This window comes from Oryctolagus cuniculus, chromosome 4, assembly GCF_051225735.1.
Source record: "Oryctolagus cuniculus isolate XC-2025 breed Fujian yellow rabbit chromosome 4, ASM5122573v1, whole genome shotgun sequence".
NCBI classification, from domain to species: Eukaryota; Metazoa; Chordata; class Mammalia; order Lagomorpha; family Leporidae; genus Oryctolagus; species Oryctolagus cuniculus.
In genome coordinates, this window is record NC_142870.1 from 97397978 (window position 1) to 97424327 (window position 26350).

At 40.1% G+C, this 26350-nt stretch overlaps 1 long non-coding RNA gene across 2 annotated transcripts in view; it reads right to left on the reverse strand.

Moving 5' to 3' along the window:
* Positions 1-1802: 1802 nt before the first annotated feature.
* The window catches only part of LOC149127055 (uncharacterized), a 50673-nt gene continuing 26125 nt past the window's right edge, over positions 1803-26350 (reverse strand). For both annotated transcript variants that reach the window (XR_016232525.1, XR_016232526.1), the window contains exons 3-4: positions 2540-2701; positions 1803-2005 (exon numbers count right to left, since the gene is read on the reverse strand). This is a non-coding gene — a long non-coding RNA (uncharacterized LOC149127055). The remainder of the gene's footprint in view (positions 2006-2539; positions 2702-26350) is intronic.

Sequence of the window (26350 nt, forward strand, 5' to 3'; positions counted from 1 at the left end):
GCCAGGCCCAGATCTAACTGCGGTGGGCGTTTGGGGAATGAACCAGCAGGTAGAAGATCTCTCTATCTCTACCTCTCTGTCTTTGTCTCTCTGCCTTTCAAGTAAATAAAAATAAATAATAAAACTTAAAAAATTAAAGATACACAAGTGAGCTAAGATCAAGAAAAGATACACAGAAATCCAAATGAGCAATGTACTGGTAATTTTTTATTGGTTTGCAGGTGAAGTTGTGGAGAAGGGGGTGGGGACAATTTATAGTTTTACAATGTAAATATTCCTGTCATGGCCCATTTCAGCATCTATGGAAGATGAACTGGGGAAAGATGGGCAGAATCAGGCCTTGGAATACTGTAGGAGTGGTCCGAACTAGCATTTTCTTGCTAGAGTCCCTATATCTTTGGGACATCTGAAGTGTAAAAAACCAATTTGCCAGAAAGAAGCATTGCTCTAAGAGACATGACTAGGAGTTCTGGGAATGACCTCCTACCTTACTCTTTATTCCCCTGCTTATGTAATATTTTTAAAGATTTATTTATTTATTTATTTAAAAGGCATAATTATAGAGACGAGAAGAAAGAGAGAGAAAGAAAGAGGCAGAGATCTTTTATCAGCTGGTTCACTCCCCAGATGGCTGCAACAGCCTGAGCTAGGCTAATCTGAAGCCAGGAGCCAGGAGCTTCTTCAGGTCTCCCATGTGGGTGGGAGGGGCCATCCTGTGCTGCTTTCCCAGGCTTATTAGCAACGAGCTGGATCAGAAGTGGAGCAGCTGGGACTTTAACCAGCGCCCATATTGGATGCCAGCACCACAGGCAGCAGCTTTACCTGCTATTCCACAGCATCATCCCCAAGAAGTGGAGTTTACCATATTAGGTAACCAAGCCCATTAATTAATTTGATTTTTACAGAGATCTTCCTAAAATGAATTAGGCAACTCTTTGCAATGTTCAAACAAGACATTGAGCATTTTGCCAGCATATGCTTCTATTTCAGGTTAAACCAAAACAAACAAACAAACAAATAAACAACACTACCTTGACATAACAGAATTATTTGTTAAACTAATAATTAGAACTTTCTTCAGGGTAGTTCAGATCTATAAGGGAATTTGTCTCCACAAAATAATCCTAGACCGATATTGACTTTTGCTTTTTTTGTGTTTGATTTTTGTAATATCTCTCTTTCAGCCCCTGAAATCAGCTGTTAGCTGCTATTTCCCATTTCTAATCTGCTATGAACTTGAGAAACAAATATTAACTACCCTCAAGTTTAGTTATGTTTGACATTTGCACAAGTGCTGGCCTCCATCCACATACGCCGACCCTATGCTTAATTTGGACGTCTGTGCCTCAGAAGAAATAGTGACTGACTATTTCTTTTTTTTTTTTTTTTGAAAGTCAGAGTTACACAGAGAGAGGAGAGGCAGAGAGAGAGAGAGAGAGAGAGAGAGAGATAGAGAGAGGTCTTCCATCCATTAGTTCACTCCTCAGTTGACCACAGTGGTCGGAACTGTGCAGATCCGATGCCAGGAGCCAGGAGTCTCTTCCAGGTCTCCCACATGGGTGCAGGGGCCCAAGGACTTGGGCCATCTTCCATTGCTTTCCCAGGCCATTGCAGAGAGCTGGATCGGAAGAGGAGCAGCCAGGACTAGAACTGGTGCCCATGTGGGATGACGGCGCTTCAGGCCAGGGCGTTAACCCGCTGTGCCACAGCGCGGGCCCCAATGAGTGACTATTTCTAAGCGGTAATGTTACCTAATAAGTGCAAATTGGGTTTCTGTAGTATTGGCATCTTTACATAACAGGTTTCATTATTTGAATATTTTATTATATTTTCACTTATAATTATATTCGGATAACTGAAAACAGAAAAGTGACAGTGCTGGGGCCAATGACAAGAATTCAAGATTTTGTAAGTACGATCAACAAAAAGATGGAATCCATTAGATGTGTCCAAGAGAGGGCATCTCTGCCTTCAGCTGGATGCTTCAAGGAGTGGAGGCATTCAACTGTGAAGAAAATGAACAAAATTACACCACTGAAGGTTCTGTCCACATTTACTTTTCCTCTCTGAGAATGGAAATCCTCATAATGCTTACGTCTATTTTTGGGTTTTGCACATTTAATTTAACATGGAGTGCTTCCTATTGCCAAGGCTGCCTGAATTACGTGCACAGCCTCCAGCTGTAAGTACAGCTCTCTCTGCAATCCTGGAATTCTCCCTCCACTTGCCCCTCTATGCTTAGAGCTGATGAGAGCTCCCTGCTATTGCCAGTGTCGGGATCCTGCACCAACCCTGGCTGGGCTGGTGACACTTTGCCTGCACTTCTGTGAATGCTGCCTGCACCACAGTGTCCTCAGTTGTCCTGTCTGAGCAAGCCATAAGTATCCTTTGGTACCCAGGCAAGAGGACCTGAGAAGGGAAGAAATCCTAAAATCAGGCTGCACAGGGCCTCAAGATTCATGTCCTATTTTAACCTGCCATGATCTTGTAGCCAAATGTAAGGGAAAATAAAATTATAGTAGAAACGATGCATACATACCCCTAATAGTTTTAGTGCCATTAGAATTCTGTTTATAATGAATGTAGTAATTTTCATTCAACTGAATAAGAATGGGCAAATTGCAGATGGCATATTACTCATCCAGATATTTGATTTCATTCCTGGTTTGTTAAATCTCCATTGAATGCACAAAGACCAGCTCTGTAAGAGAAATAGCAGAACCTGAGGCTAACTCTTTACAGAATTATATGTATTTATATTAATCTAATCTATGCTTTGTATTTGACACACTGGGTGATTTCACTATTCTTATCTCTACATACCTTTTAAATGGGAATAACTTTATCTGAGTCTTGACTAAATTAAGTAATAGCTTAAAAGTCTGATTTTTTTCCTCTCCCAAAGCACAAAATACTTATGATTGGGTTTCAGTAACTTCTAATAATAACAATTTTAACACACTGTACTTCTAGTACTATTTCCTTATAGCTTGACATTGAACTTTTGTCAACAGAGAAGAGCTCTGTTCAGAAACAGAACACGGAATCTGAAAGATCTCTAATACTCTGCATTTGTACTTTATTGTAAGACAGCAGAATCAGCCCCCTCTGGACTAACTTCTTTCTACAGGGAAAAAAAAAAAATCAGGATTAGTTTCCTTTATTTTCCAGTGTGGTCATCTTGATGAAGCAAGACTCCATTAGATGGTCACCCTCCAGCTATTCTCCAAAACGCCACTCACTTTGGGGTCTTTTCTGTTGCTACAAAGTATCAGAAAGTATGTGTGGGTAGAAGGCACAGGGGCAAGGAGGGAAGAGAGCTGACTGTCTTCCCAAAACATGCTGCTGTGACACAGGTCACACCACAGCTAGAGAACTGGAGCTGTGCACAGGAAAACAAGCACTGGAGGTGACTTTGTATGACCTTTTCCCATCTTACCATCAATTTTATCATCCTGAACAAGTCACGTAACTCTTCTGAGTCTCATTCTCTTCAAATGTGGATTGGTGAGAACCAGCTCTGCCTAGCAACCCTCAAAAACTTTGGTGAGACTCAGCTGAACGAACATGGGTTTTGCATGCTCGGATAGCTAAACTTAATGTACTGTTAGCACAGTTTCTGTGGTGTTATTTGGGAATATTCCTAATTGCAGTATTACTCAGTCTCTCAGTCACCTGCCAGACAATATTCTGGCTCTCTTTATTTGAAGGATGATCTCACCAAACCTGTCAGTCAATTTCTGCGTGTTTATTTCCTTCTCCTTTGCCCCACCTCTCTCTCTCTCTCTCTCTCTCTCTCTCTCTCTCTCTCTCACACACACACACACACACACACACACATACCATTTTCCTAAAGAAAAAAAAAGTGTACTTTTTCCTGACTTCCCTAAAGGACTTTCCCTCTGATTTCAGGCCACAGTTACTCGCTCTTCAATCTCCAGAACCAACGTCGCAGCTGTGGTGCAGCCTCCATCAGCAGAAAGTCCCTACCTGGACATCCTGCTCAGTCCTCGGAGCTGAATCTCTGATCTCAGCCAGTGCCTCTGAGGTTCCCTGTGCTGATAATCCTGAAAAGCCCCTGTCTTTCAACCCACACCTTGTCCCAGAGGATCAACTAAGTGTCGTAGAGGCACTGCTCCCCTCCAGGGGTCCCCCTTGCCCCCCTCTTGCTGAGACTTCCTTCTTATGTCTCTACCCCACTACTTCTTGGAGGACGTTAGCTGAAAATTAGCACATCTGCATCTAGTTACAATTCCGTTTTTCTCTGGCTCTGGCTTGAGTTTCGTTGAACACACCCAGACACTGCAGGGATTTGGAGAGAGTTTGCTCCAACAAATACCCTTAGTAACATTACCTGTTTGCTCCATCTTCTGTTCACCAAGGCAGCCCAGGACAAGTTCCCTGTCAAGTCTTAGGGCCAGGAAGGTGGGTGCTCTCCTCAGATGTAATTCTATTTCTTATTCATAGACACATGTGTTCTGAAATCTATCAGCTTTCCCTATTCATCTTCATGGCAAAAACTTAGACCAAATTTTTCCCAAACCTCACATGATGGGCTAAATTGTATCCCCATTTCCTCCTCCAATTTATATGTTGAAGTCCTAATGCTCAGTGCCTTAGAATGTGACTGTATTTGGAGATAATGTCTTCAGACAACTAATACATTTAAAATGAGATTGTTAGTATGGGTCTAAGGCAGCCTGACTGGTGTCTTTAAAAGAAGAGAAGATTAGGACAGACAAGAATGTACCAGGACATTTGTAACCAGAGGAAAGACCACATAAAGAGGCAACAAGAAGGAAGCCATCTGCAAACCATGGCGAGAGGCTCCCAAAAAGTCAACCCTACCTGCACCTTGAACTTTAAATTTCTGTTATTTAAGCTCCCCAGTGTGTGGCATTTCATGTGGTAGCCTTGGCAAACTAATACAAATTTTGGTTCTGAGAAGTGTGATGTCACTGCCACAACCACCTCAAAATGTGGAAGTGGGTTTGGAAGTGTATTCTGAGTAGAGCCTGGAAGAGTTCTGAGGTGTGTGTCAGAAGAAACGTAGATTTCTCTGAAGAAGCTGTTAGTAGAAATATAGACGTGAACGTGATTCTGTTGAAATCTCAGGCGAAAGTGAGGAACTTGCCACTGGACATTGGAAGAAATGAAATCTCTTTCACAAAATGGCAAAGGACTTGGCTCTGTTGTGCCCTGGCATTCTGGGGAAGGTTGAAATTGCAAGCAATGATCATGGATATTTAGCTAAGGAGCCTTCTAGACAAAGTGTTGCTGGTGTGGCTGTGGAGACAGACTTGAATGGGTAGGAGTGTAAGGTAACAGACTACCTGTTTGTGTGCCCCTAAATTCATTTACTGAAATCTGAATTCCCATGTGGTGATATTAGGTGGTGGGGCCTTTGGGAAGTGATGAGATCATGAGGTTGGAGCCCTGTGAATAGCACTATTGCTCTTGAAAGAAGACCACATAGTAGGGACCCAACAACGGCCTGCATCTTCACCTGCTGCCTCCCAGTGTGATAGAAGTAAGAATCGGGAGCAGAGGCAAGACTCAGATCCAAGCATTCCAAAATGTAATGTGAGCATCCCAAATGGCAGCTTCACCCCTAGACCAAATGCCTGTCCCCCATCTTTAATTAAACTAAAATACTCCTATACATTTCTCCGTAATATTAGTTAGAAAATTTATAACTATATATACAGTATGACTTCAACTTAAAGTATATATATTCAATTAGAAACCGAAGGTAGGGGCCAGCATTATGGTGTAGCATGTAAAGGCATTGCCTGCAATGCCGACATCCCATATGGGCGCTGGTTCTAGTTCCGGCTGCTCCACTTCTGATCCATCTCCCCGCTAATGCGCCTGGGAAAGCAGTGGGAGATGGCCCAAGTGCTTGGGCCCCTGCACCCACGTGGGATATCCACATGAAGCTCCTGGCTCCTAGCTTCGGCCTGGTCCAACCCTGGCTGTTGTGGCCATCTAAGGAGTGAACCAGTAGATGGAAGCTCTCTCTCTCTCTCTCTTTCTCTCACTCTCTCTCTCTCTCTCCCTGTCTGCCTTTCAAATACATAAATAAAATCTTTTTTTAAAAAAACTTGAAGATAAATTCACAAAATTATTAGAAACAGTTATTTGGGGGTTATGAAATCACAGGTAATTTTTTTTTATTTAACTATTTTTGTGTTTTCCAAGTCTTCTACAATGAAAGTATATTTACAAATTAAAAAAAAAAAAAAGAAAAAGAAAAAGGAGCCCACGGAAAGCTCTGTCACTCTCTTTCCAACACATAAGAATGCCAGAAGTCGGCAATCTGGAAGAGGACACTCGAACTTGACCATGTCGGCACCCTGGTCTTGGACTTCCCAGCCTCCTACACTGTGAGAATGCATTTCTATGACTTACAAGCCATCTTGTCTGTGGTATTTTGTTATAGCAGCCTGAACTAAAACTCCTGACCTCATTCCTGTTTCATGCTATTGATGCAGTTGTATCTTTGTTTTATTCTATTCCTTCCCGCTTACATTTACTTTAACCCACTGCATTCTAGATGGTCATCAAACCACGAGCAAACTACCCTTGTACACTATCACTGTTGTCTGTAGCTTCCGGTCTTACTACCTTCAATAGATGATGCTTGGAACCCCGGTGTAATATGTGGAGATTTGTGTGGGACTTTTGCTAAGATTTTTATAAGATGAATTTGGACTCTCTTCCAAATGTTTACTGACATCTTTATATGACCCTATTATTCCTCCTATTGTTATCCTTACTGCTTTATTTCCAGTGAAAGATTGACACTTGATTCCAGACTGATTAAGATTTAAAAGAATCTTATGAACTGGCTTCGGGTGGCTATTATTTATAGAAAGATAGAAGTTGGCTTTTTTCAAGAAGGAGCTTCAGTATTAGTCAGACATCCCTTTATAGCCACAAAGGTCATTTCACCAGGAGAGAGAAGAAAGGGGAAGGATATGGAGCGACACAGGCTTTTTAGGAAGGCTGGCAAAGAAATGAAGTCCATAGGCCCCATGTGTCCTTGGGGGAAGATGTGAGCTGGTAGTCCCAGGGGCCCACTCCCAGGCAGCTGTGCTTACAAACACTAGCCCTGGAGGCCAGCTGACATAGGCTACCTCGTGTCAGCATTTGTGAGTGGTGCACAGATAACTGATTGTTATACAAACTTTCCAAGATGCATGTGCTGTGATAGAAAGGTATTCCTCCCAGCATCAGCTGTTGATGTTGGTTAATAACAACCCAGATATTAGAGTATCAAACCATACAGTATGAGAAAATATTCTTTAAAAAATAATATTGATTCCTAGATGTGTTCTGATAATTTACTTTGGGGCAAAAATGGGCAGGGTTCTGCTGTTATAAATTTCAAAGCAATTTTATCTTTAAAACAGATGTGATTCTTTTCAGTATGGTCATGGCACAAGGGAGCCACACCCAAATATATTTCATGAAGGTGCTGTATTTTCTTTTCCTAATATTTCTCTAGAATTTTCCACCTTACTGTATGTGATAATTCCTACCTGACTGTATTATACTAAACCATGTTCTTTTCTTGCCTCCAGCTGTGGTAATGGGAAATAAACAAGGCTGGTATTTACAACTCCATTTTCTTACTTGCTGAAATATTCTGTGATTTTGTTCTCTGATTGGATTCACACAATTACTGGCTTGCTATTTTCCAAGCTATTGAGCTCAGGTTGCAACTAGATCAGAATTCGACATCCAAGGTTGCTCACTGGAATGATCCCTTCTGTGCCATAATTCCTGTATTATCGTCACTGATTTCTGATAGCAAAGGGCAACCTAATTTTTAGTTCTCAGAGCTCACTTACATATGTTTATTACACCTAATGTAAAAGACTTTGTTCATGCATGTATCATCTAAATCACTCCTTAGGATGTTTCTGCTTCTTCCAAAAATGGAAAACTATATGAATCTGCATATATTTAATTTTCAGGCTTGGTATAATAATTTTAGGCAAAGGGGTAATTTGATACCAATATAGACTTTGAACAAATAGCATTATATGCTTCTGTGATATACAGAAAACCTTGTATTAAGTACCATAGATGGAAACATGGAAACATGTTATATTTGCAAAGATGAGTTTTGTCACATTTGTAGTAAAAGGGTTTTATTCTTCAAACTTTCTGTTTACTTTGGCGTCAACACAGACACTTTTGAAAGACTTCTAGCTGTCAGGAATTGTTAGGCACACGTGTTTAAGTGTGTGTGTCTGCATATGAAAGAGAAGGAAAGGAGAGCGAGTGAGAGAGTTTTGAAACCACTAAAGAAGTCAATATTGATGATATGCTTGCATCTGTTTTTTGCCAGCAGGTTCACATTAAAATCTGAGTAAAAGGGGACAGGTATTTGGCTTAGCAGTTAAGACATTGCTTGCATGTCCACGTCCCATATTGGAGCTCCCTAGGTGCAAGTCCTGGTTACATGCTTGATTCCAAATTCTTGCTAATGTGCATCCTGATATGCAAAAGTAATCGCTCAGGAAATTAGGTTCCTGTCACCTACATGAAAACCTGGATTGAGCTCCCCCTCAGCTCCCAGCTTCAGCCTTTCCCAGCCCTGACTACTGTGGGCCATCCGTGTAATGAATCAACAAATAGTAGCTCTCCCTCCCTACCCTATCCCAACACACATAGAGTTTTCAATGGGAAAAAAAAAGGATATTTCCATTTAAACATCTGGGGACAAATAAAATTAGAGGCCACATTGCAAATAAAAATGAAGTTGAGTTATGATTTCCACGATTCACACAGATTTGTCAAATTTTGTTGTTTGGTCCACTAGCCATCGGAGAACATGGAGCACTTTTGTTGGCATTACTAGGCGGGCTTTGTTTGAGGATTCTGAGGAACTGTCCAGCATTCTTTGAAGTACTGAGTAGCATCAGTTCATCTCAAAGATCACTTGTGTCTAGTGGCAAAAGGTCCAGAAGTCAACGTCTGATATGTGTAACTTTAAACTTGCAAAAGAAGTGAATTGTATTCATTCTGGTGCTCACCTTGGGGTACATAAATGCTCTGAAATGCTCTTGAATCAGTGTGATCTTTACAATATCTTCAGTGACTGCACTGAGAAAACCAGAAAAAAAAGCTACAGAAAACATTAAATCCTGACCCCTTTACTTTAGTGTGCTGCACAGCTATCTCCAAAGTACATTTAATATGATATCAAGGGCTATTTGATACATGTAGAATTGTCGTTCCTTTTCATCAAGCTTCCACGTCATGAATTCGTCCCACACTGACTCAAGCTCTATCTCCCATTCCTGCATGTTCCCCATATTAAATCTTAAGCCATTACTTGAATTTCTCTGAAGTTCAAGATGAAAGAAACCTATTTACACTCTTCAGCAAACTACCACCATCAGCAATATTTTTGTCATTTACACACATTAAATCTAAAAGGGACAAGTTCAAGGGTTAGGATAGCTGTGTCACACATCAAGTATGGAGGTCCGCTCTCTGGCTCTGGCTCCTAACTCCAGCTCCTTGCTAATGCAAACCATGTGAGGTAGCAGGTGATCATTCAAGTAATTAGATTCCTGTCACCCGCATGGGATACCTGGATTGAGTTCCTGGATTCTGGCTTCAGCCCAACCTAGCCCTAGCTGTTGTGGGCATTTGGAGAGTGGATCAGTGGATGGGAGCGCTCCATCTCTAGCTGTATCTCTAGCTCTATCTAGCTCTAGCTCTATCTATTATCTCTCCAGCTCTAGCCCTAGCTCTATCATCTCTCTTTCACCCTACTTCTCAAATACATAATTTTTTTTAAGTTTTAAAAGTATAGTTTCCTAAAAATCAGTGTTTCTCTGAATACAGAAGCTTGAAAAACATAATTTCTGAGTTGGTGGTATTCTCTTAAACTTGCATAGTTTTGAATTTATTGCTCATTCTGCATTTTCAAAGCCTTTGGTTCAGCTGCCAAAAATGCATTGAAAAAGTAAATCCTTTTTATAAGTTCCCTTAGGCTCTATCATGACTCACTGGAAATAGAATCAAATTTCTCCGAGACTATATTTTTCCATTGTTATCGGGAGAAATGGGTAAATAAGAAAAGGAAGGATCAAAATAAATAAAACTAGCTTTACTAAATCATAAATGTATAGAATACATTTCTGAAATATTCGTAAGAAACATTAGTTATTCATACCCCAATTTTATAAGACAGAATAGATCTAGTATGTTCTTACATGGGACTTCATAATTTGAGGGTGTGATTAATGATATTATTTTCTGTATCTTACTTTCTACAATCCAAATTCCTTATTTTGTGCTTATTGTAGGATAATGATGTATACTAAATGAAAAAGATCATAGAATCTGTTTAGTATTTAAACTGAGAAATTAGGTTTACAATTGTAAGATCTGACAAGTAACTATATGCATAAACAGCTCCTGGGGCAGAAACTGTGTTTTATTCCTAACAGTATCCCTACCCTTAACTTCTACCCAGACTCTCAGAATATCCTCAACAGATATTTGCTGAACAAGTCAGTACAAGTTTCAATTATAATGATGCATTAGACATTACAGCCAAATTATTAGAGTCATCCTTTTAGCATATTTTTCCCTCCAAGATTTTACACAAATTTCACATTTTCTAGGTTTGGGATTAAATTCAAAACTAAAACTTTTGGGGAAACATAATTTCTCCCCAGGCAATTTCCCCTGGTCCCTATGGTCAAAGTCCTTGTCCGCATTACCAGACCTCTCATAAACCCCGACAAGCCACTCTCCTGTGCCAGTTTTCACGCTTCATCACAAGAACAAGATGAGTGATGTTACATTAAAAGACTTTCTGTGAATGCGTAACCTTTGAAAGCTACTGGGTCCCAAAGACAGGGGCATTCTCCCTAGAACATTGCTTTTGATCTATAGTACATTTTATAATTAATCCACACAGAATGAACGATAAGCATTAAGATCAAGTCATTTTGCATAAACTAAGAAGTTAAAATAAGATAATCCAACATTTTCCCCTGGATCAACTATAGCCAAATGCAAAGTATAGCATTCACAGGGTTCAAATTGTCTAAGGACAAGGTAAACTAACAGTAAGAATAGTGAGATAGAATCACAGAAAATTCAAATTGTTTCAACCAAAAAAAAAGTCTTTTGATATTAAAAACAACTAAACCAATTCCTGTTGGGTAGCAAAGGCTTTAAGGTTGATTTTTTTTTTTTAACTTTCATGTATTAGATCAGCTGAATAACAAAGCTAATATCTTATTAATATGAAACCACTAATGCCATAATGAGTGTTATGAAGTATTAAAATCATTATCCACTGAGATAATGCTAGATAATCACTAAGCTGGGTGAATGCTTCAGCCTGAACCAACAGTGTGTGCAGTACATCCATTTGGAAAGATTGGGCCTGAGTGGTTATGGCCTATTTTTATAGCAGGTTTCCATGACAAAGTCCCAAGATAGGCAGAAATGACCATCTTTATTTTATCTCTTGAAGAAATGATATGCAAAAAGCATGATCCAGTCACCCGCACTTCACAGTACTAGAAGAAAACGAAAACACGCAGTTTTTGGTTCAAGACAAAGGGAGGTTGGTTTTCCTTTTTGCTTTAGTCTTGCAGGTATGTCTACGTTTAAAGCACACTACTGTCACTTGATTTCTGGAATTAGTTGACACAAACGCAAGGCCACAGAAGTTCTTTATGTGCATAAAGCACAGCCAACACCTTTTATTATTACTGATAGCACTGCTGTCTCTCATCAGAGCTGAAATTCCTCTTCCGGTCAGGAGAAAGATGATAATGTAAGAGCCAGAGCAGCTCTGTCTCGCTGGTGTCAACTTGTCTTGACATTAAAAGATCCTTGGCTCCACACAGCTCTATGAACCCAGGAAATCAGCAACGAAGGAGAAACTGTGACCTTGAGTCAAAAAGGACCCAGGAAATCAGCAGCTAACAGACAACTGGGACCTTGGAAGTAAATAAGGTTTTCTTGCATACAAATTTCAGAGGATGTAAAATACTCCCTAATACTGACTTAAAAATTATATACATGCTACTAAAGTTTTAATGACTTGTGATCTTTTTAAAATTTACTTGTATGAGTGAAGTTGACATCTTTCGATTATTGTTTATAGTCTTTGCCTATATTCCTGCTGAACTACGGCCTTTTTACTTTTCACTCATTAAACTTTTTATTTAGTAGGACATTATGCCTTTGAGTATAATGTAAATTAAAAAATATGTTATCTCAAAAATAAAAAATTACATATAAATGTGCATGTATAAAATATTAATATAGGTGTTATAAAGATAATGTACTTGTATAATATATAAAATGTATGTTATAGTTATAGCATTACAAAAACATATAATGTTAAAAGAAGATTAATAATAGGCCACCTAATGTCTTCCTCTTGCAATATGTCAGGATAATTAAAACCAGGAATGGACATTTAGCCTGGTGGTTAAAATGCCTACAGCACTGTGGGTGTGATCCCTGGCTCATCTACTGACTCCGGCTTCCCTCCAATGCAGACTCTTGGAGGTAGCAATAATGGCTCAAGTAATTGGGTTTCTGCCACCTACAAGGGAGAGCTTAATTGTGTTCCTAGTTTCTGGCTCAGGCCCCAGCTTAGCCACAGCCATTGTGGCCTCTGGGGAGTGAACCAGTAGATGGGAAGTTTCTCTCTGAGTGTCCCTATGCTTCTCACATAAATGATACAAAAATTTTCAGAAACAATTAAATTATATTTTATATTTAAACATTTAAAATTTTTAATACTTTTAAGCTTTCAGAAGAGTTGCATGAAAATTTAAAGATCAGCTTCTGCTTTGAAATAATTTATGTTTCAATGAAAATTTACTTGATATGCCCCCCTACCTCCCATTGTTTTGTTTATTTGAAGGGCAGAGAGATGGAGACAGACAGGCAGAAATCTCTGTTCACTCATTCCACAAATATTCATAACAAATGCTGACTCTGGGTCAAAGTTGGGCAGAAACTGGGAACTGGGAACTCAATACTGGGTCTCCTACAGAGGAGGCAGGAACCCAAGGTCTTGGGCAATCACCTGCTGTGTACCAAGGTGCACAACAGTAAGAGATTGGGATTGGGAGCAGTGCCAGCACTGGAAACTAAGCACTCTGATATGGAACGCGGCCAGCCCAAGCAGGATCTTAATTACTGCACCAAATACCTGCATCCGAAAATCCAAATTTTAGACAGTGTGAGATTACAGCAAAAAGAGAACAGAATTGAACACTTTATCAGGAAAAGCTCAGGACAAAAGTTGCTTTTCTCTCAACTCTCAGAACTTTCCCCATTATTTCATGTAGAAAAATCTGTTTCATTACCATACATCACAGAGCCTTCAAAAAATGTATACAGTTGGAACATATAAATTCATTAGGTATTTCCTGAGTGACCTTTGGAGAAATCTTAAGTAAGACAATGCATATTAGTCAGAGAAATTGTTGCTTCATTGGATGAAGCCACAGTGGATGAGCCACACAAAATATTGATGGACATAAAATCAGTTCTGAAATTATAAATATTTGAGTTTATTTTGCTGTAGAACATGTTCTCTGAAATTGCTCAGAAATCAAAACGGAGAAGGCTAAGCCCCTTGTTGAATACTTCCAAGTATTGGATTAGCAGGTAAAATGAGGATCACACTTTCAATAACTGTTGAGCATGTGGGAACACGTGCATACAGCCCCAAGGCTTTGAGTGATGTAGATTTTTACCACTTCCTTTTACAGCATAATTTCATATTTTTGACATAAGAAAAATAAACCCCTAATAAAAACCATTTGCTTTTAAGCAAATCCAGTCTATTTTCACAGATTTATGCTGGTCTCTAACAGCTGACTGACTGTAAATGACAGTAACACTGGTTCATTTCCTTCTCCCTACAAGATTCTGCCACGAAGCTCACAGAGCAGAATCCGAAGACAGTCGAGTGTATTGTGATACATCTTTAGCTGCCAGCCTGGATTTAACCCATCACCTGTGTTGCACAGACTACCTGAAAGTACATGACTCACAGCATTTGTGTTGTCATTTTTTCCTTCTCCTCTCTCTCCTCCCTCCGTTCCTACTTTCCCTCCGTCCTTTATTCCTAATTTTTTTCTTCAACACTTAGTAAAAACTCATTATCACTGTTCAGACTTTTGCCATCAGAGCCTGCACTTCTCAGAACAAGTGTTAGGCTGACACACCGGGGCTCAGTCAGGTTCACTTTGGTCCCTGCTTTCATGCTTTCTGGCACTTATCCTTCATGTGAAAGTCTTTAAGTTAACTTAAGCTTTTTATATAGATTTTTTTTAACTTGCAAGGTGAGTTTGGGTCTATTTGAATCTGTTGGATTGGAATTATCTTTGGTCACAAAGTGTAGGTTATTTTCAGATGGGGCCTAACTAATCAGCTTGAGGACATGGGATTAGCCCCAGGATGTTTCACTTGAGGATGGAAAATGGATAAGCACTAGGGCCCAGAGAGCAGATGGCCAATAGGTAACAATGTCGAGAAGCCCATCATAGAAGTCAGAGCACAGGTTGCCTTAGCCACTTTGCAGCTCTAGCAATTTCTCTGTTTGATTACATTTCCTATTTTGTTAATGTTTTCATATTATATGGTCCAATGCATGCACCATCATTTAAGTCCATCTCAAGACTGATCAAGAAGCCAGGCAGGAAGGAGGAATGACTAATGGACTTGACAAAAAGTCTTAGAGGGCAGGTGAGACTGATTAAAAGTAAGAGTCACGTGTTCCCATACTAGAGTTTTTAAATGGCATTTACAATACTTATTTCATATAAAAGAAAATAAATGCATCCTAGAGATTCAGTGTATCTACAACCATGCATCTGACCTGGGCTCCTGTATATGATTCTAGGAACTGTGGTACCAATATGTGTGTCTCTTGTAAATGTAGTAACCAGGTAGATCAACATTGTCTGATAGTGCCAATTTAAAATATTTTATTTTGTGTCTCTCAAAGTGCATTTCTGGCCAGCATTTCAAATCACACAGCAAATGGACACATGTTAACTATCCAAATTGAACAGTACCATAGGATGAAAGCAATCTCCTCTCTTGAAAAACAACAGGTGTGTTTCCGTTCTTCCTCCGGGGGCCCTACACTTCACCATGGGACAAAACCAAATAGAATTGAGAATATCATACAGTGGTTAAGAGAATCAGAAAAGCATCTTTGAATTGGATAGGTCTGGGTTCAAATCTTCATTTTGCCACTTATCATTGTGTGTATTTAGCCTTGTTACCTACTCTCTGAGTCTTAGTTTGCCAATTTGTTTATTGCTAATATCTACCCTTGCCTTTGGAGGTTGTTTGGGACATTATATTTAAAAAAAAATAATAAAGAAAATAAGAACACCGGTTTGCACATGGGCAATGTAAATTTAAAGTTAAAATTATTTTGCTGCAATGAAATAGTTTCAAATTTATGAAGAATTTAAAAATCCCATTTGCCAGCTTTATAAAATCTCATTGTAAAAATGGAGCCCCTTCCCAACTCCAACCCCAACACAACCACCTCACTCAACTGCTATATCTCTGTATTCAGAAGAAATTATATGTTTCAACCCCCATTTAGTCCTCTGCTCTATGTTAATGCTCACAAAAGTGTCCTCTTTTTAAAAGCAATAAGAATTGAGCCATAGGAAAGTGTTCGGTGGTGGTTGCCAGATTCAGAGAGAAGTGAATATTCTGTTTCCCTGGGTGAGTAGGGGTTGGGTGAAGGGGTGGGTCAAATCTTCAGCATCCTGATAACCCCCCCACACTCACTCACACACAGTCTTGTAACTAATCCCAGCCTCCAGTAGTTAGAGTCATATCCTGTCTAAAACTCTTTACAAATTCAAACCCAGGCTGAGTTCCCCCACAGCTGATGTCGGTTCACGGAGGCTGTCCGTGCTGAAGCCAAGTCTTTACAGTGCTTCAATAGCAGAAGGGCTCACTGTCGTGCTTGTTAGCGTCTTGCTCCAGTACACAGAAAAATTGATTCTTTTAGCAGGTCAAATTATTTTTGTATTTTTCTTTTCCCATGCACAGTAACTCCATTCTTTTACCTGGTCAGTTCCTTTAAGGAAGATTCGGTTAGCGGAGCTGCATTTTATTATCTTCCGCCACCAATGCATGCTGCAGAGACAGTTTAATTCTTAAGGAGAGAATCATTTAAGTGTGACCTATTGTGTTAGCCTAGATGCTTTTCATATCAAGCACTGAGAGTTAAAGAGGTCTTTAATTTGTCTAAACCACATTGATAATTTACATTGAACTTAAAGTGCCCACTGCTTTTTCCAATCAGCTCAACTATTCCCAGATCTTCTAAGTTGAATTTCAAATAATACAGACTCTTTCATTAATGTCTCTAAAAAGGATACCTAGTCTAACACAATAGCCCATAAGAAGATAGTCACATGGCTAAAATAACTTCTCAAATTGTACATTAGATGCCTTAATGACTTCTCAAATTGTACATTAGATGCCTTAAAGACATTTCACCTAATTAGGACTCTTACAACTTAACTTTAGCACTCATCTATAGTTATCCACAAGCACTATCACTATGGTTGTCCAAATACACAAAAGCAATACAATTCCATAACCATGGCCGACAAAGTAAAGGTTTGAGGCTACAGTTTCTTTCTGGTTGGACTTTTCCCTTAAAATAATGAAATCCATATGGAAAGAGTATTAACAACATGATTGATGATAGATACAGATCCCACCTGCACACAGGCCAAAACCGACCCTGTGAAATGTAGGAATGTGGGTAGAAAGAAATGATAATAAAAATAGTGATTATAGATCAATATACTGTATTTTCGAAATTATCTTCTTGACCCTTCAATATGCCTGGGAAGAATATACTTTTTTTCTTCCTATTGGAAAGAGAACAGTGGAGAGATTTGAGTTACCCAAAATTCTAAAAAGACAGGCTACAGCGAAGATGAACTGTGGGCCCATTTAACAGCAATGTCCATATCCAAACTGTGGTTTCAGACTGCCAGCCTTCTAATGAGTGTGAACTTGGGGATCTACGTGATCACACCCAGGGCTTCTGTTTGCAAATACTGATGGCAGTGGGCCAGATCAGGAGGCATGACCCACAGTGGTACACTTGCTAATCGCAGTGAGGCTTCATCCAGCGTGATCCTGGTGCAATACGTCAGGCATGTTTCTTGGCCTACAAGCACCTTGTATGCTGTGCTTTATGGTGATTTTCCATAATGTGTGCCTTCGATTTGGATCATCTATTATGAATGAGATTCAATGAAAACATATTTAAAACAAAGTTGCTTGGGGAAGTTTGTGGGCTTTTAAGTTTCTGTTAAAAGCTTCTGTGGGTCCAAAGCCTGCCTTTTGCCATCTGCTTGGGTGTTGTGTTATATTATCATTTGGCTTATTCTGATACAGGCAGGGTGAATGGGATGGGATGGGAGAGCATGCATGAGGAATCCAGAAATGTCTTCTGCTTTTAACAATCTGTTTGCAAAACCTTCTCATGCAGAGGACACTTCTGCTGGACCTCAAACAAAAAGGTCCACAGCCTGGATGTAATAGACATACTTTGCTTCGTCTTTTATTTCCCCCCAAATCTAAGGGTGGCCTATTGCTCTCTACTCATGTCAGTGTTCAGTTAGCAAGGCTGAGAAGGAGAAGAAGTACCTCTATTGTTCTGATCCAAAAATAGTGAAATAATTAAAATAAGAACATGATTTTTAAAATCAACTAGATAATAACCTAGAAACTAACACTGCTGACATACATTTGCTCTGTGTCTAATGATTCTGTCAGGTCTAAAAAAAATTTTTTGAATGTGTGGAAGCATGTAAAAATTTGGGTAAAAGGCTTGGCCCTGAATAAATAGATGTGGAAACCTATTGTGAAGCTAAATTTCCATTTTCTATCTTCTAATCTCCTTGACTCAATCTTCAGCAGGCCCCATGAAGACCTGAAATAGAAGCAAGAGAAGCCTGATTGTCCTATTCTCAGGCCCTTCCACGGCTTTACCTATTTTTTTACAGACTCTAGACTGGAAATATGGGGTGGGGGGCGGGAGTGAGGGCCAGGAAACTGTGGATCCAGACTCAGCTGTTCCTCTCTGTCAGAGGATGCTGTTTTTTCTTTACATTTAAGCCTAACACAATTCATAATTACGGACTGATTATTCTGTTACCTCCTTGTGATCTCTCTTCTACAAGAAGGGAAAGTTCATCAAGGCAGGTCCATGTGTGTCTGGTTCACCACTGTTTACTGGATCCTGGAATGTGGCAGGTGCTCCTTATATATCTTCTCCATAATAAATGTAAAACAACATGTGGCGCGGTTCCTTATACTTCTATGTGCTTTCATGTCTAGTTTTTACATTCTGCTATTCCATGTGAGGCTCTCAATAGCATGGAGACAAACCAGGCAAATATTATCTCAAGTTTATGAATACGGAAAACAGGTGGGGTTATCAGAATTCATTGTCTTTCGTGGTCTCCTCACACACTGCAGAGTACTGCTACATTGAGCCAATGGAGGAACACAAAAATAATGAGTGTGACTTCCATGGCTAAATTATAAAAGATATTGAGGCTTTTGACTGACCTTCTTGGATCATGCACATGGTAGGAAACTAACTGTGGTTAGTCCTGTGGTTCACATGGCAAGAAATGAGGCCTCCTGCCACTAGCCCGTGGTAACATCAGCAATGTAAATACCTTGGAAGCCAGTTCTCCAACCCCAATCACACTTTCAGATGTACGGCCTTGGTCAATGTCTTAGTTACAACTTCTTCCTGAGGGACCCTGAGCCAGAACCCCCCAGCTAAGCTGCTCCTGACCTTGTGATTTACAGAAGCAGAAGTAATAAATGGCTGGTGTTTTGGGACTCTGTTACAAAATAACTAACTCATACTCCAAGACTCAGAGAGGAATGACAACTCCTCATCTTTTCCCCCATTGTTCCCTTCTTCACCACTGCAACCTCCCTGCCCCCTGCCAAAGATGCCCAGGTGTGTGTGGAGTAAATATGGAGAAAACACAGTATGGAACTTGTGCTCACTATCACCCCAGATTTTTTCACTGCAGCCTCCTCTAATAGATAAATTATTCTCATTCAAATTGTCTAGAAGAAAACAGAGCTAAAAGAAGCTATTCAAGAAATCAGACAGTTTCCCTCTGTCAGAGTTAGCTGCCAAATCTTCGTCAAAATCACAGTAGCTACTTGGCCAAGCCTGGATGCCCCAGGAACTCTGTTAACTTAAAATTTATGCTAAAATGTTCTAACATAAAATAGAAATAAATCTCCCTCAAGATGTTGAAGGGAGTCAAAGTAGGTCAAAGGTGCTATGGGAGTTGGAGAGCCCCAATTTTAATTTCACTTTGGGCTTTTACGGATAACATGTTTCCACTGGACCTGTTCTAGTCTTTACATAGTTCTGAACAAAGTCATATTTATGCATTAATCACAACACCACGGACCAACATTGTGGTTACAGCAATTTAAGCCAACACCTGCAACACTGGCATCCCATATGAGCGCTGGTTTGAGTCCTGGCTGCTCTGCCTCTGATCCAGCTTCCTGCATATGTACCTGGGAAGGCAATGGAGGGTGGCCCAAAATTCTTGGGCCCTAGCCACCATGTCGTGGAGACCCAGATGTAGTTCCAGGTTCCTGGACTTGAGCTGGCCCAGCCCCAGCCATTGTAGCTATTTGGGGACTGAACTAGCAGATGGAAGATCTTTCTCTCTCCCTCTCTTTATGTAACTTAGCCTTTCAAACAAATTAAATAAATTAAAAAAAAAAACACACAAACACACAACACCAAACATAAACTTGCCAACAAAAGGCAAGATCATCTACCAATCTACTCCCCACCCTAGTTACTCCTGACACTGTCCTCCAACTCTGACAAAACAGCTCAGGCAACAGTCCTTAAAAGAAAAGTCCCTGTGAGCCCACATGGTTTTCCCACTTTGCTTCCCACTACACTCTCCCTGCATGAAATTTTCATAACAACCCCTTACAGTGGTTATCCTTGGGGGCCCAGCTTGTACTCTTCAAAAGAGTAGCTGACCAAATTGTGTGGGCTTACAGAGAAGGATTCTTCAGAGTTCCCCAGTGGTAATGGATAAAAGACATTTTTCTAATGCAGGTTATTCAGATTGCTTCTTTAGTTATCTTCATTTATTTAATTTGACAAGCAGAGCGACAGAGGGAGAAAGAGAGAGGAGAGAGAGAGAGAGAGAGAGAAAGAGAGAGAATCTAATTGGCTGGTTCACTTCCCAAATACTACAACAGCAGAGGCTGGATCTTGCCAAAGCCAGAAGTCGGGAACCCATTCCATGTCTCCCATATGGGTGACAAGGACTCAACTATTTGAGCCATCATCTATTACCCCCTAGTATGTGCATTAGTAGGAAGTTAGAGTTGAAGGTGGAGCTAGAACTTAAATGTAGCCACTCTGATGTAGAATGCAGGCACCCCAAACAGTATCTTAACCATAGACCCAAACACCCATCCCTGTATCTGTTTCTCTTCTTCTTCTTCTTCTTTTTTACAGGCAGAGTGGGCAGTGAGAGAGAGGACAGAGAGAAAGATCTTCCTTTCCCATTGGTTCACACACCCCCCCCCCAACGGCTGCTGCAGCCGATGCACTGAGCTGATCCGAAGCCAGGAGCCAGGTGCTTCCTCCTGGTCTCCCATGTGGGTGCAGGGCCCAAGGACTTGGGCCATCCTCCACTGCACTCCTGGGCCACAGCAGAGAGCTGGATTGGAAGAGGAGCAACAGGGACAGAATCCGGCACCCCAACCGGGTCTAGAACCCCGGGGTGCCGGCACCTCAGGCGGAGGAACAGCCTATTGAGCCGCAGCGCGGGTCCCTGTTTCTCTTCTTATCACAGCCATACTTGCTACTGATGGAAGGTGCATTTTATTGAAGGTGTGAATTTATTGTTCACAAAATCACACTCTTTCTTCCTAGTGATTAGAATTCCCTCAGGTATATGTCTGTGTATTGGAGGAAAACACCTTAAAATGCTGGTTGCCTTGTTTAATTTAATTCAGTTAGTGCCATCCCATACCCATCTCTGTAAATTCCAGATACTTCTGTACGTGCTCTAGGCAGGGAGACACAGTGGCTAAGAGAAGAATCCCAGCCATAAACTATATGATCTGAGACACTGTGCTTAGTTATTTACTTTCTGTGAACCTCAGTGTCTCATCATGGCATATTTAAAAAGTTAAATAAAATTGTGCATGAGAAAAATTTTTAAAATAAGTTTATCTTCTTAATTTTAATTCTTATTTAATTTTATTTAATATACAAAGACAGACAGATCTTCTATCTGCTAGTGTGCTCTCCAAATGCCCTGAAGAGCCAGGGCTGGGCTAGACAAAAGCCAGGAGCTCAAAACTCAATCCAGATTTTCCATGTGGGTGGCAGGGACCCAAGTACTTGAGCCATTATCTGCTGCTTCCTAGGGTGAATATTAGTAGGAAGTTGGATTGGATGTGGAGGAGCCAATACTCAATGCCCAAAAATCAACAGCCTTTGTATACACAGACAATGCCATGGCTGAGAAAGAACTTCTAAGATCAATCCCATTCACAATAGCTACAAAAACAATCAAATACCTTGGAATAAACTTAACCAAGGATGTTCAAGATCTCTATGATGAAAATTACAAAACCTTAAAGAAAGAAATAGAAGAGGATACCAAGAAATGGAAAAATCTTCCATGCTCATGGATTGGAAGAATCAATATCATCAAAATGTCCATTCTCCCAAAAGCAATTTATAGATTCAATGCAATACCAATCAAGATACCGAAGACCTTCTTCTCAGATCTGGAAAAAATGGTGCTGAAATTTATATGGAGGCACAAGAGACCACGAATAGCTAAAGCAATCTTGTACAACAAAAACAAAGCCGGAGGCATCACAATACCAGATTTCAGGACATACTACAGGGCAGTTGTAATCAAAACAGCATGGTACTGGTACAGAAACAGATGGATAGACCAATGGAACAGAATTGAAACACCAGAAATCAACTCAAACATCTACAGCCAACTTATATTTGATCAATGATCTAAAACCAATCCCTGGAGTAAGGACAGTCTATTCAATAAATGGTGCTGGGAAAACTGGATTTCCACGTGCAGAAGCATGAAGCAATACCCCTACCTTTCACCTTACACAAAAATCCACTCAACATGGATTAGAGACCTAAATCTACGTCCTGACACCATCAAGTTATTAGAGAACATTGGAGAAACCCTTCAAGATATTGGCACAGGCAAAGAATTTCTGGAAAAGACCCGGGAGGCACAGGCAGTCAAAGCCAAAATCAACTATTGGGATTGCATCAAATTGAGAAGTTTCTGTACTGCAAAAGAAACAGTCAGGAGAGTGAAGAGACAACCGACAGAATGGGAAAAAATATTCGCAAACTATGCAACAGATAAAGGGTTAATAACCAGAATCTACAAAGAGATCAAGAAACTCCACAAAAACAAAACCAACAACCCACTTAAGAGATGGGCCAAGGACCTCAATAGACATTTTTCAAAAGAGGAAATCCAAATGGCCAACAGGCACATGAAAAAATGTTCAAGATCACTAGCAATCAGGGAAATGCAAATCAAAACCACAATAAGGTTTCACCTCACCCCGGTTAGAATGGCTCACATACAGAAATCTACCAACAACAGATGCTGGAGAGGATGTGGGGAAAAAGGGACACTAACCCACTGTTGGTGGGAATGCAAACTGGTCAAGCCACTATGGAAGTTCAGTCTGGAGATTCCTCAGAATCCTGAATATAGCCCTACCGTTCGACCCAGCCATCCCACTCCTTGGAATTTACCCAAAGGAATTTAAATTGGCAAACAAAAAAGCGGTCTGCACCCTAATGTTTATTGCAGCTCAATTCACTATAGCCAAGACCTGGAACCAACCTAAATGCCCATCAACGGTAGACTGGATAAAGAAATTATGGGATATGTACTCTTTAGAACACTATACCGCAGTAAGAAACAACAAAATCCAGTCATTTGCAACAAAATGGAGGAATCTGGAACACATCATGCTGAGTGAAATAAGCCAGTCCCAAAGGGACAAATATCATATGTTCTCCCTGATCGGTGACAACTGACTGAACACCAAAAAGGAAACCTGTTGAAGTGAAATGGACACTATGAGAAACGGTGACTTGATCAGCATAACCCTGACTGTTAATGAACAACTTAATACATTATCCCTCTTAGTAGGTTTTTTTTTGTCTGTTCTACTTAATATGACTGGTTTAATTCTGTAATTAATACACAGTTATTCTTAAGTGTTGAAATTTAACTGAAATGTGATCCCTGTTAAACATAAGAGTGGGAATAAGAGAGGGAAGAGATGTACAATTTGGGACATGCTCAAGCTGACTTGCCCCAAATGGTAGAGTTAGAAACATACCAGGGGACTCCAATTTAACCCCATCAAGGTGGCATGTACCAATGCCATCTCACTAGTCCAAGTGATCAATTTCAGTTCCCAATTGATCATAATGAAAGGACTAAGAGTCAAAGGGAGCACATAAACAAGTCTAGTACCTGCTAATACTAACCAATAGAATAAATAAAGGGGAGAGTGATCCAACACGGGAAGCGAGATACTCAGCAGACTCATAGAATGGTGGATGTCCTAAACAGCACTCTGGCCTCAGAATCAGCCCTAAAGGCATTCCGATCTGGCTGAAAAGCCCATGAGAGTATTTCAGGCATGGAAAGCCAAGACACTCTGGCAAAAAAAAAAAAAAAAAAAAAAAAAAAAAAAAAAAAACACTAAATGAAAGATCTCTGTGAGTGAGATCCCAGTGGAAAGAACAGGTCTTCAAAGAAGGAGGTACCTTTCTCTGAAGGGAGGAGAGAACCTCCACTTTGACTATGACCTTGTCTAAACAAGATAAGAGTCGGAGAACTCAAGGGGCTTCCATAGCCTTGGAAACTCATGACTGGTGCATAGGGAGATTACTGATGCCATAAACAGGAGTGTCAATTTGTAAAGTCAACAACAGGAGTCACTGTGCACTTACTCCTCATGTAGGATCTCTGTCCTTAATGTGCTCTACATTGAGACTTAATGCTATAACGAGTACTCAGACAGTATATTTCACTTTGTGTTTCAGTGTGGGTGCAAACTGTTGAAATCTTTACTTAATGTATACTAAACTGATCTTCTGTTAAAAAAAAAAAAAAGAAGAAGAAGAAGAAATTATCAATTCCCAACTTGACTCTCACTGGGATTAAACATGACAATAGGTCTGATCTGATTTCATCATCATTTAAAAAATCATCTATTATTTTTAACTTTATGTTTCTGTGTGGGAGCAAACTGTTGAAATCTTTACTTAATGTATGCTAAACTGATCTTCTGTATATAAAGAGAATCGAAAATGAATCTTGATGTGAATGGAAGGGGAGAGGGAGTGGGAAAGGTGAGGGTTGCGGGTGGGAGGGACGTTATGGGGGGGAAGCCATTGTAATCCATAAGCCGTACTTTGGAAATTTATATTCATTAAATAAAAGTTAAAAAAAAAAGAAACACCAAAAATCAACAGATAGATGGTTAGATTTGGTATCTATCATGAAGTGCTGACAAATCTTAGATGGTAAGATACTGAGAGGAATATAAACACAAGAGATCCTAAAAAGTTATTAAAAAGAACCAAACTTTGGCTTCAAAATATTTTTACACCAAGATAAACTTATCTCTAAATTCCATTTTCCCACTATTTTATTTGGAAGACTCTCATATGTCAATCAACTCTCTAAAATGTTAGATGGTGAGAATTTCTGTGGACAAAGTTAATTAGAGAAGGCAGATTAAGGAATGTAGGGCTGAGCCATAGTAGGTATCAGTTGTCAAGTTAGTCTTCACCAAAAGCTGACAGGTGAAAAAGTATGACACCCTTCATGAATTTTCATATCATCTTATTCATTTAACAAATGTTTAGCAGTTGGTTTTTAAATGCCAAGCAATGTTTTGTGTCTTGGGAAGAATAAAAGGGAGTAATTCAGCAGGGGGTGGGAGGTGTTGACCTATGACACTTTGAAAAATGGTATTTTTGATTGGAAACTCTAAGACTAAAGATGAAACTATACAGCATTTACCATTCCCTAGTTGGTGAATTTTCTTGTGGAGGTAAAGGGTGGCAATTAAGAAATTACTGTACATATAAATAAACTAAGATTGACCAAATAAGTAAGCACATGGTGCCTGATAGGAACTGAATTTCACTCATTTTTGGAGTAGGTTACAGATGAGTTCTCAGACAAAGCTAGAATGAACCTTAAGTCTTACTGGGTTAGATTCGGATACATAGTGTGAACTCATGTTTAGCTGATGCAGACATAAATGTCGCTCCCCCATTCGCAGAGGAACGACATAGGACCCCGCGCTGTTCTTCCTGCTCGGCTCTTCCCGGGTTAGCTGCCGGCCCCTCCACCTCCGTGGAGGGGCGGCACCCCCCGCCGCTTTCCCCTCTTCCGCGGAGGAGCGGCACACCACCAGCCGGCTCTCAGGGGTTCCTCAGATGTTCCTTCAGATGTTCCTGGTGCATGTTGTCTCTCTCCTCCTTTATAGTCCTCTTCCACCAATCCCAACTCTGCTACCCACACGCCGAGCACTCTGCTCTCCTCCAATCAGGAGCAGGATCAGCTCCTGCAGCTTATCAGTCAAGTTGGCGAGAGGCAACTGCATAGAAGTTTACTCCTCCCCAGCGCCATATTGTGGGAGAGCAGATGCATAGAATTAGTCTTAATTCCAGTAACTTAGTCTAGTCTCAGTTGCTCCCCACAATAGAGGGAGAGATGTAAAAAGTGATAGATACGTGCGTATTCCTGGGTTACTATAGCCATGTATTTCCTAGATCTGTCTAGTGAAAGGGCCTAATGCAATGACATCCAGCAATGAGCATACCAGTGTCCAGTCTTTGATTTCTAATACCACATTCAATAAAAGGAACCAGAACTCCTTGGAGGAATGACTGATTCAAAGGCAGGGGTAGGAAATACACAAGATAAAACCTTTTTTTTTGATAAAAGGTAAGAAAGTACTTAAAAGACAAAAGGATAGGAAATTGTCAATGACACCCAGGAACTAATCTGAAGGCTGGAACAACTTTACCAAAAAATAAATAAATTAAAATAACATTTATTTTTTGGATTATAATCCAATGTATAAATAAACTATCAGTGAGTTCATGCTGATATAAATAGATAACTGAATAAATAAATGAATGGGAGGGAAGAGATAAGTGTCC